The 11,803-nt window shown below is 33.5% G+C and overlaps 1 protein-coding gene across 1 annotated transcript in view; it reads right to left on the reverse strand.

Moving 5' to 3' along the window:
- Window positions 1-11,554, reverse strand: part of LOC121725939 (nephrin-like) — a 100,201-nt gene extending 88,647 nt beyond the window's left edge. Inside the window, exon 1 of the mRNA XM_042113138.1 lies at window positions 11,354-11,554. The gene's annotated coding sequence lies outside the window, so the exon portion shown is untranslated. The remainder of the gene's footprint in view (window positions 1-11,353) is intronic.
- Window positions 11,555-11,803: the final 249 nt, after the last annotated feature.

Raw genomic sequence — 11,803 nt, forward strand, 5'->3', positions numbered from 1 at the left:
TATTTGATCTATCTCTGGTCTTGCCCTTCTAGAGATAGGAATAGCTCACATTAGACATTAGAGACATATATTTTATGTCAATTATGAGCTATTCCTATCTCTAGTAGGGCAAAATCAGAGATAGATCAAATATTGGGAACGGCCGTAAGAGATGTCAGTTGAAACTTGATGATCATAAACTTTTTAACGTTTTCAGCCTAGAATAGAAGAAATTATTTCCTTCTCTTTTCAGACCAAACAAACGACGATGGACGTGAAAAAATACTGTTTGCAACAATTTTAAATCGTACAGTTTTGACTGTTGTGGGTATTTCCCAGTGTTTTTTTTATAAAATTGCGCAAAGCCTGGCAAAGGAGAGAACACTGGACTTCCAATTTATATTCCATATAAAATTTAGGAGAGATATATTGGGGCTGTTATAAAAATGTTTTCGCAAAGAATATTTTAATCAATCAAATTTTTGACGCGCTGAAAAATTGCAACGATCAACGCTAAGAGCAATCCTTGCTATTTATATTTTTGTTGCGCAACATACCGAATTGGTGTAGGTGTATAGTGTATTATTACTAACTTCTTGTAAAATACACTGGTCAAAATATATAAAGTTTCTCAGATGTGTATTAAGGATGCGTTATATGTGACAGCAATTATTGAAACTGAAACATTTAAAAAACGAGTCACCAACAAGCCTACGCAGGGTGCAAACCGTATAATATGAATACCTATAATGTTCCTGAAGATTATAAGTTTGCATTTAAGATATTATTTTTATAACATAATGTTTTAAACAGGCTTACAAGTTGACACCATTTGTAATCGTCACAATATAACCAAGATGCTGACTCGCCCAGCCAAGCGGCATGACATGGTTTATCTTTTATTGAATATAAAGGCTGATTCTTCGTTTCTTTTATCCGAGTTATTTATTGCGCAACTTTGTGTTTGACCGTCTCACGTATTTTATTGGGTGAACCTCACCGATTCAGATCGGTATCCCGCCTTGATATATTCTACCGAGAAACCGACCTATGCGTACTTCCCTTTATTCGTTTCTAAGATATTCATTACATATTTTATGTATTTACGAATAGAATACAATCGCGATCGTGAATGAAATATAAATGAGATGGACTTTCTGCATTATATTTTATTTCATATTATATATAAGTATTTCTCGCGACGTATGTACAGGATTTTGTTGTTTTGTTGGAACGCAGTATGAAATCCGGCAGGATCTGTATGATTTTTTGCTTAACTAACCTAATCATATGTAATTCCCCATTATTAAATATTTTGTGCCAAAATTATTAAATTTAAGTAAAATGAAAAGCAATTAAATATTATTTTGTGCCAAAATTATTAAATTTAAGTAAAATTAAAGTTTAGAGTTTTGCAAAATACTGTACAATTTCATACAAGTACCAATATTATAAAAGAAAAAAAAGTAATGTTTTGTATGATGCCCAGGATTGTTTTTTTTTTTTGTTGGCTTTTGGCACTGACGCCAGGGCTTTTCCACATACAAGGGTTATGTTCTTCTTACAATATTTTTCATCATCGTTTTACTATATCGTCAAGTCTAAAGTCTAGTCAAAGTAAAAGTCGAAACTGTGAAGGAGTCATGTCAGTCAATTCAGTAAAGTGGTAGACGCTTTACTGAAACTTTCGACGGAGTTTTGGAGGGAACACAAAAAAACACGTTTCTGGAAGTTGCAGCATTTGCCTAGACACTTGTGCACGATAACGAATATCTAATGGTTAATATTCTACCAATATTACAAATTCACATTTCCGGCAAAACTCCCCCAGGATTGTTGTTTTATTTTATGTGACCTAAAATCTTTTTTTAAATCAAATTATCACTTTATTGGTAACGCCAAAGCATTAAATTATTAGATGTAACGCAAAATACGGTAAATTACTGTGTTTTGCTCATGAGTTTCTTGGCCAATGTATGAAGGAATTAACCGGCCCTTTATAGCATTGTAACATCCCTAAAGGGCCATAGTCCCATAAACAGCACCGATAAAACCAAACAATAACAATAAAAGTATACGTAATCAGTTTTTTAGATCACTTGGTGAAATTTTTTACATGGCGCAGCATTATTTAAAAACAAAAGCTGAAAAATATCTAGGAAGAAAGAAGTACTTGCTTAATCTAGTCTTTCATCAGTGATTATGTACAGCACGACAAAAAATATTTTTTTTTTTTTAGGCAAAAAACGGAACCCTTATAGATTCGTCATGTCCGTATGTCACAGCTACTTTTTTCCGAAACTATAAGAGCTATACTATTAAAACTTGGTAAGTAGATGTAGTCTGTGAACCGCATTTAGATTTTGATACAAAAATGGAAAAATTATTAAAAAATTTGGGGTCCCCATAGGTACAACTGAAACAAATTTTTTTTTTATCTAACCTATGCGTTTTGGGTACTTAGGTGGTATAGGTCTTCAAAAATCATACTGAGGTTCCTAATATAATTTTTTTCTAACCTGAATAGTTTGCGAGAGGTACTCTTCTAAAGTGGTAAAATGTGTGTCTCCTGGAATCCTCTAACTTCTAAAGTAGGCATGATAAGTCTAAAAAAAAGATATAATGTACATTACTATAAAAAGTACCAAAGAAAATTGGTTTAAACGAGATCTAGCTAGTAGTTTTTTTATACGTAAATGGTAAACCTTAAATTAACTTTCATTAAATCAACTGAAATATTAAAATTAATCAAAAACCTAGTAATTCTTCAAGCCCCTTATGAGCACCGGTGATCGCGACAACAATAGAATACAATAGCATTTCCTGGAAACTGTGATCGAAGTATTAATTTCATAAAAATAAACCTTATTGCTGCTGCGGTATCCTTCATGGGCGAGTCCAACTCGCACTTGGCCGGTTTTATATTTATTAATTTATTTCAGGCTACATAGGCCCATAAAATATATTACACCTTAATTACTAACATACATAATATTATTTATATAATATACTTAAAGCTACTCTTACACACTTAAACTACTTAATATAGTATCAATATCTATTGATACTATACATTTAAATTTCTGTTTAAATAATAGAATAAAAAAATTAAAGATGAATTCAATTACTATTACATTTAGACATACGAATATTTAAAGTTTAAATACGAATTTAAATTAATTCAAAGCAAACCAACGGCCGAATAATGCAAATTGATTCAAAGGATAACAGTAGTAAATTATGAATCATTTTAGGAATTCTGCGAAGCGCGGTCGGTAATGACGCGGTGGTCCGGCGGCCCCGGACGATCCCGGGATGGGCTCCGATGCTTCGGAAGGACCCTTTCGGGTGAGCGACGACACTGAATCTTTTATTAGTTTTATGAATGCCCGCCGACATAACCGTCGTCGACATCTGCCGTATCGCCGTCCTTTAGGCTCTCTATCGATTTTTCTACATGTAGAAGTGCGTATTCGAATCATCGTTACGTCGGTAGGGAAACAATCGCTGAAGCGGTGAATGTGAAAATTTCGCGTCATCACGAATTTATACAAAAGGGCGCAACGAGTAAACCGAATGTTATGAATGTTACATTATTTAACGTGAAGATTGAAGACTGTGAATATTTTTGTCTCGATAAATGCTTCATTTTATTCGAAATGTGAACATTTATCGGCCTACGTTGTCAGTAGAAATATTTTGTGTTAAGAGAAATAATCTCTACTGAAAATATGATTTATTAGTCTGAACTGAGTAAAAGGTGATGGCTCGCCTTGGCGGGAGCACTACCGTGCACCCAGATTTATCAGCATACCTACGTTGTCAATAGAAATATTTTGTGTTAAGATAAATAATCTCTACTGAAAATATGATTTATTAGTCTAAACTGAGTAAAAGGTGATGGCTCGCCTTGGCGGGAGCACTACCGTGCACCCAGATTTATCAGCATACCTACGTTGTCAATAGAAATATTTTGTGTTAAGAGAAATAATCTCTACTGAAAATATGATTTATTAGTTTAAACTGAGTAAAAGGTGATGGCTCGCCTTGGCGGGGGCACTACCGTGCACCCAGATTTATCAGCCTACCTACGTTGTCAGTAGAAATATTTTGTGTTAAGAGAAATAATCTCTACTGAAAATATAACTTATCAGTCTAAACTGAGTAAGGTGATAATATTATAAAATACTTGTACCAGTCATTCCTCACTTCCCGTGCGGCAGTAGACAGGTCGCTCATAGCCATTTAATATTAATTTAGTTGTGTGTGCAATAACAACATCGGTACATGTTAGATGACACGCCTAAAAGTAAGCGTGTCATCTAACATGTACACTTTATGCTAAACAAAGCACTTAAAATTCTGATACGATTGTCCCTAAAGGAAAAAATACAATGTTTTCCGCCTCCATAATATATTTTTCCACAAAATTAAGTGCTAAATTGGATTTTCAAATCATTTTTCAACGAGAGATTATTTGTGGAAACAGCTTCATAGTCTCTCTCGAACGATTTAGCTTCGGTAGGTTTTTGAATGGAGAAAACATTGAAAATTTTACTTTTTTATCCATTATGTCCACAAAAGTAATGGCTTCAAAGATACGGCCAAAATTTTAATAAAATACTGCCAATCTTACAACAATTACGCTTAACTTAAAACAAAAACTTGAATTGTTCTGAAAATTATTTAAATAAATGTCATTGAAAGAAATTGTTTTTTATCTTTAGAAACGAAAAAAAGTACTAATTAAGGAGTTGCGTAGCGAGGCCAATTAAACATTAATTAAGTATTGAACGGGAACAAAATTACATCTAAATTACTTTCTAACATTATTTTGATTGGTCGAGATTTTGGGAGTTTTCCCTGAACATTAATTAAGGTAGGAGTGATAAAGTTGTGCACGACAGACGAATCTCCTGTGATTTCCGGTTGATGCAGATGTAAACAATACACTTCCACAACGGAACATTTAAATTGGCTATTTTATTAGACGACTTCAAAAAAGTGGGAGGTTTTTCAATCACCGTATAATTATGTGTTTTTATGTTTGTTTGCGGATAACTTCGTCGTTTGTAAACTGATTTTATTATATTGATTATTATTTTGTTGGAAATAGGATACTTTACATATTATGATCCCAAGATGAGGTAATAATACTATTTAAAGTCGGATTTTTTGTGTAAAAATAACTTATCTGTACTAGTGAAATAGTACTTCTCTTAGATATTGCTCGCCTGAAAGTAAAATAATATAATTCGTTCCGCGGTTTCGTTTTAGAAAGTAGCTCGTTTCTTGTACCTGCCTATTAATTTATACAATTTAGTTTTAATAATTTCAATAAATTATATTATTTAGTTTACATAACATCAATAATTAGTTTGCATATTATCTTCAATAAACTTCATTAATTAATACATTTTAGTTTTTAAATTTTCATGAAAATATTGAAAAATTCATCATTCAGGCTTGTCCGGAAAATAATAATTAACTATATTCTGTAATAACTATAGTTTTTTATTTTATTGTGTAAATCAACACACTAAACAATTCAGTCACAATTTAAACATATTCAAAATGCACATAATATAAACACTCATACTCTTCTATGAGCATAATTAGCACTTGTATCCAAAAATAAACAATCATCTAATTTTTTATTTGATTTAGCCAAAACCGAGATAAACGTATAAAACGAAGTATTAAGAGTTCATTGAATGTGCTGCGGATTATTTTTTATTTCCTGCAGGAAGATTTATTCTCCTTAGATTAGCAATCCTCTTATTTATGCTAATGTAATTTTAATGGTGCCGCCTTTTCGGCTAATTTCATTTTGAAAAAGTCCGGATTTATTTTAAAACCCCGGCTCATTAAGACTATTCGGATAATTATTTAGACCGATAAAATGAAAGCGATCGTTCGAGTTGAGTGATTTTTCATCGGAATGGCCCATTTTTGAAATTATAAATCGTGCCCGACGTTTGTTTTATATTTTTCTCTTCCCGTAGAAACGAGAAATACGACAAAAAGGCGAAATTGAATCGAGAAATAAATCTTTCAAGTTGTGTTCAAACAAGAAAATTACTTCAGCAACGGGGACGTAGGTATACGTAGGTACGAATCGATAAAAGGTGCATTGTATTAGCAGAATACAATTGGAACAGTTCAATGATATTGACGACCTCTGTGGGTCAATTCGTTGAGTGTGTGGCAGCTCAAGCCGGGGGTCGCGGGTTCGAATCCCGCCGACGGAACAAAAAATTTTCAATGTTCCCGGGTCTGGATGTGTATTAAATATGTGTATGATATAATAAAAATCTTAAATATATGTATAGTATAACAGTATTAAATATATTTCCGTTGTCTGGTACCTGTAACACAAGTACTTCAGGTCTAAGTACCTGAAGTACTTGTGTTACAGGTACGAGGCCAGATTGACGTGGTGTGAAGCGTCCATAGATATTATTATTATTTTAATATTATGTTAACGAATACGTTTAAAATATACTTATCGTTAGAGCAATGGATTCATTGCCGAAGATTCTTACAGCAAATAACAAACTTCGTTGAAATTCATTATAATTATTCTAAGCTATAATAAAATTAGGAATTATTATTATTTATTTTAACGAGAAAAACAATATTAAAACAATTAAAATGTTATTCGGCTCTTGAAACATTGTAGCTCCTACATTAATAATTTCTTTTGCTGAAATAATAATATATCACATAATATTGTAATTTGATTTTTCGTTATAGTAAAAAGTTGTACACGCTCGCAAATATTTTGATCCGTTCAATAAAATATAGTAATATATCACATATTGTAATATGAGTCTTCGTTATTGAAAGTGGGAGGTATTTTTTTTTTAACTTGGGAGAGCCATGCTTCGGCACGAATGGACCGGCTCGACCGGAGAAATACCACGGGCTCACAGAAAACCGGCGTGAAAACAGCGCAAAGCGCTTGCGCTGTGTTTCGCCGAGTGAGTGAATTTACCGGAGGCCCAATCCCCTACTATTTTCCCTTCCCTACCCTACCCTTTTCCCTTCTCTTCCCTCTCCTATTTCCTTCCCTACCCTCCCCTATTCCCTTCCCTACCCTCCCCTATTACCCTATTCCCTCTTAAAAGGCCGGCAACGCACCTGCAGCTCTTCTGATGCTGCGAGTGTCCATGGGCGACGGAAGTTACTTTCCATCACGTGACCCATTTGCTCGTTTGCCCCCTTATTTCATAAAAAAAGGTAAAAGTTGTACACGCTCGCAGAGATTTTAATCCGTTCAAAATTCATTTATGATTTCGTACGGTGAATCCTTAGCTAACGTGAGTTCGGCCCATAAAGTATAGTATCACGTCCGTTGTCGGCGGTGGTAAGTCAACACGCTCTTGTACAGTCACGAAGCCCGTAGGAGAATTCGCCCAAAAGAAATTCCCTTTGGTAACGTTCAAATGCGAGCAAACAATGATCTGGTCAATGGGTAATTGTCTTTGAGAACGCTGCCTTTGTTAGCCGTCTAAACGCGTGTGTGCTTTGTTAATCGAACGGACATCATCAGTGTCGTGTGACCTATAAAGTGCCTAATGTATCCTATCCACTGACCTCCATTATACAAGTACGCTGGACTTATGATACCCACCTGCTTTTCTGCCTATTTGAAGCGGAATCAGCGCCCCCAATGCGGGGGAAGAGAACTAAATTTGACGTAAATTGCAAATGGCCGCTTAATCATTATTGGTTGTGATCACTAGTATTAGTTCCAAGTAATCTCACTATTGTTATCAGCGCCAATATGGCGGTTTTCAAACATCATTTTTACGTCAGATTTAGTTCTCTTCCCCCGCATTGGGGGCGCTGATTCCGCTTCAAATAGACACAAAAAATAGCTGTCATTTCAAAGGGTATCATAAATCCGGCGTACTTGTATAATGGAGGTCAGTGATCCTAACTAATATTGTAAATGCGAAAAGTGGATAAATGTGGACGCCTAGTCGTTACACAAAGTAGTAATATGAAGATAAGATCACTTTCATCAAAGAAGTTCTTGTTTTATCTTTAGTATAAACATCTGAGTTTCGAATGGGTTCATAATAAGGAGGCTCACAATTATACATTTTTAGGGCGTTATATTATGACAAAAGCATGACGCCTAATAATATAAATTTTGTGTTACTGTATTATGCATCGCGCCACATCTTATCTTGTTTTTATACGAACTGTGAACCATATACTATTTATAAGTCATTATAAAATAATGATACATAATAAGTTCTGCGCTATTGCTGTCTTTAGACGTTATCGACTATCGTCAAAGGAAAAATACCGTGTATCCGTAAGCAGAAAGTATATTCATTTAAGTATAATAATATTATGGTTCTGAATTTGTACTAATATTATAAATGCGAAAGTGGGTCTGTCTGTCCATCTATCTGTCTGTCTGTCTGTCTCTTACCTCTTGACGCCCAAACCGCTGCTGAAATTTGGTATAAACTATAAAAATACTTTAAATGTACGATTCCCGCGCGATAAACAAATTTTGGCGCAAGGGAATTGCGGGTGTCATCTAGTTAAATATCATTGTATCGTGTTATCGTATGAACCCTACGAATAATAAAAACTTTATTATTCGTAGTATGAACATCTGTTTGACTATGTACAACAGCGAAGAAACAATGATGATCTCTGAACTACACAAGATTAATTTAGATTACCTCCAAGATCCTCAAAAAGGTATAAGCCTATTATCTCCAAGAAAGACAAAGCCAACTTGTAGTTCGACTTAAAACAATTGTATACAAATGATCATATGACATCGTTTATTCATTAAAAATAACTAGAGATCGCCCAATGGTCGAAATTCGACCTTAGTTTCAACGACATTAGGACTACTACCCATAATTTTGTAAAAAATATTGACTTTATCTTTTTTTTTTCAACTTTTGTCTCTGGGACTTAGCTGATCTCAGACTGGCCGTGTCAGCATTGTCTCATAGTATCTAAGATTCAATAAAAAAAACTATAATCCATTTTCAATTTGTCAACTTGTTGTCAACAGACTTTAATCATAAATAAAAGAGTATCATGCGTATGTATAGGCTTGCCAATCAAAAACCTGTCATTTCTCATGTGTGTGTTGTAGTGTGTGTAATGTTTTATTTGTTAAAAAAATGTATGATAAAAGCATAATTTCAAAATAATATTAGTTCGATGCACTCCTTTACCATATAAACTATAACTGTGCAAAATTTCATTCACCTACGTTTCCCCATTTTTCGTAAAAAGGGTTACAAAGTTTTTCGTTTGCGTATTAATATTATGATATTTTATCAACAAATAAATATGTATATTTTGTATTTAAGGCCCCACACAAAACTAAGAATTCGCATCGCATCGCAAAAATCTGTGACAAAACTGGTACTAAAAATGAAATTGCGATGCGATGCGAATTCACATTTTTGTGTGGAAGCCCTTAAATATTGCACATACTTATTGCATATTAATTCACGTCTTGCTTAATTCTGTACACAAACATTAAGGTTTAAATAGTCAACGTTATGTGAATATGTAGGTATTTTCGGCATGTGCAACATCGTCTTTTTTCAATCTGTTCTTATTTTCCTTTTTTTAATCTGTTTATATTTTTTTAATTTAAATTACTTCGATCACAGTTTCCAGGAAATTCTATTGTTGTCGCGATCACTGGTGCTCTTATGGGGCTTGAAGAATTAAAAATACTTCTTTGTTGCGCCAGGACTCCCTAAAAACGCCAAATGTGCTTGAATTTATTGTGAAATTATATGAAAGAATGTGTGCGCTCGATTCAATAGTGCTATCAAATATTTTACATCATATATCTGGTATAACAGCAATATGATATTTCATAACAGTTAATAAATATTATTGTTTTTTATTAAATTTATTAAGAAAAAATATTCGGATTCATACAAAATCCCTAAAATTTTCCCATCTAGTAATGATAATTTCGTTTAGCAAGGTAAGGAACGAAAGACAATTAACAGTCTATTCAAGAAAATTAATTGAGCGTGGGTATTTAAGAAGGTAATGACGCAGGTAACGATTTCAGTCAATAGGTATTATCCTCAAAACAATTTGAATAAGTCTACTTAAGATGTTTGTGTGTCTAAGAGCATATTTCACCACTTCCTGATAAGTGCCAATTAATTTGACAGATCAAGTATGGAGAATCTGTCAAAAAAGTTATGAATTACTAGATGTAGTAAGTTAAGAATGTTGCAAGAGTGTATCTTACACAAACCGAAAAATTTTACCGGGATAAGAGGTATCCTATAAGGGTAATAATCCCGGGACTCAAAGTATCCCTTTAACAAATTTCAGCAAAATCTGTTCAGCGGTTGGGACGTGAAGAGGTAATACACAAACAGACAGACACAAATTCGTAATTGTAATTAGTTGATGCTTGCAACTTCGTTGCACCAAAATACATTTATCCCGCGGGAATCGTACAATTTATTTGAGATAAAAATTATTCTATGTCCTTTCCCGGAACGTATAGTATCTCTATACCAAATTTCAGCGTAATCGGTACATCGCTTTGGACGTGAAAAGGTAACATACAGACAGACACACTTTCATATTTATGAATGTGTAAATGTGAATGTGTAATGAAGAGGAAAATGTCTGTCTAACGAAGTGTTTGCTCCAAAATGTATTTTACATCTCAACGATTTGATTAAACATAAAAAAGGAAAAAGACGGTAAAATCAAATGCCTTTATCGTCGCGAAATATACTTTTATGAAGGATTCCCTTATCCAAAAACGCTGGAAGCTTCTAGTTGGTAGTATTACATACAATTTTATAATTTAACCTGAATATCTATAAAAAAGCCGTTTTTTATGTTTAATCATAGTAAATGTAGTATACCGTATAGTGTATAGTACACACGAATATATTATATAGTACACCCGATATATGCAAATATATTCTGCTGTTTAAGCAGCTGCCTGCGGCTAAAATAGTTTCAAAGGAAAACTGTAATTAAAATTCATTGAAGTCAGTGTTCCAGTTTAAACACTTTTTACATAAGTATAATAATATATATATTCTAATTTAAGTTGTTTAAAATTATAAAATAGTATTTATTGATATAAAATAAGGTTATCCCTGCTTTATTTAAATACATTAATGCATGTAACTCTCATGTAAATATATTATATTACATTGTAAAATTTGTTAATAATAAATTATTATTAACAACCAAGTATGATCGAGTTCATCTTATCTTATATCCGTCACAAGTTTTACTTTTAATAACATTGACTTTATCTGCTTTGCCACTTTTTAGACAACAAAAAAATTAGTTGCATCTTTTTGATAGTAGTTTAATATGTACTTACAAAATACCACAACAATATTTTCGAAATTCAATTCGAAATCATTCTACTGGCTAACTCTTTCAGTATTGTCCATTCATATTTTCACGGCATTACATTTACGAAGCAATATTATTACGAACATTTGTTTACATGTCACAATTCACATAAAATCCGTTTGAAATCGCGAGAGCGGGAAGCCGATAGCGCGGGCCGCAGCCTTACCCGGCGAACTTCTAGCGAGCACTGATTCGGTATTGGCCGCCGGTTTTCAAAGGTGAGGATTTCGTGAGTCCCCGCCAGGGTTTCGGCTATCTTCGCTCATCTCATTCGATTGTTGAAGAATTTCATTTTTCACGACTAAGTACATGATATTTCATTGAAAAGCATTTTTCATACGAATACCGTTACTTTATATTGATGTCCGGCTAAAGCTATAACGGCCGGACTTTACATTTAATTTTCGATAAAAAA

The sequence above is a fragment of the Aricia agestis genome, chromosome 4 (genome assembly GCF_905147365.1).
Source record: "Aricia agestis chromosome 4, ilAriAges1.1, whole genome shotgun sequence".
Lineage (NCBI taxonomy): Eukaryota > Metazoa > Arthropoda > Insecta > Lepidoptera > Lycaenidae > Aricia > Aricia agestis.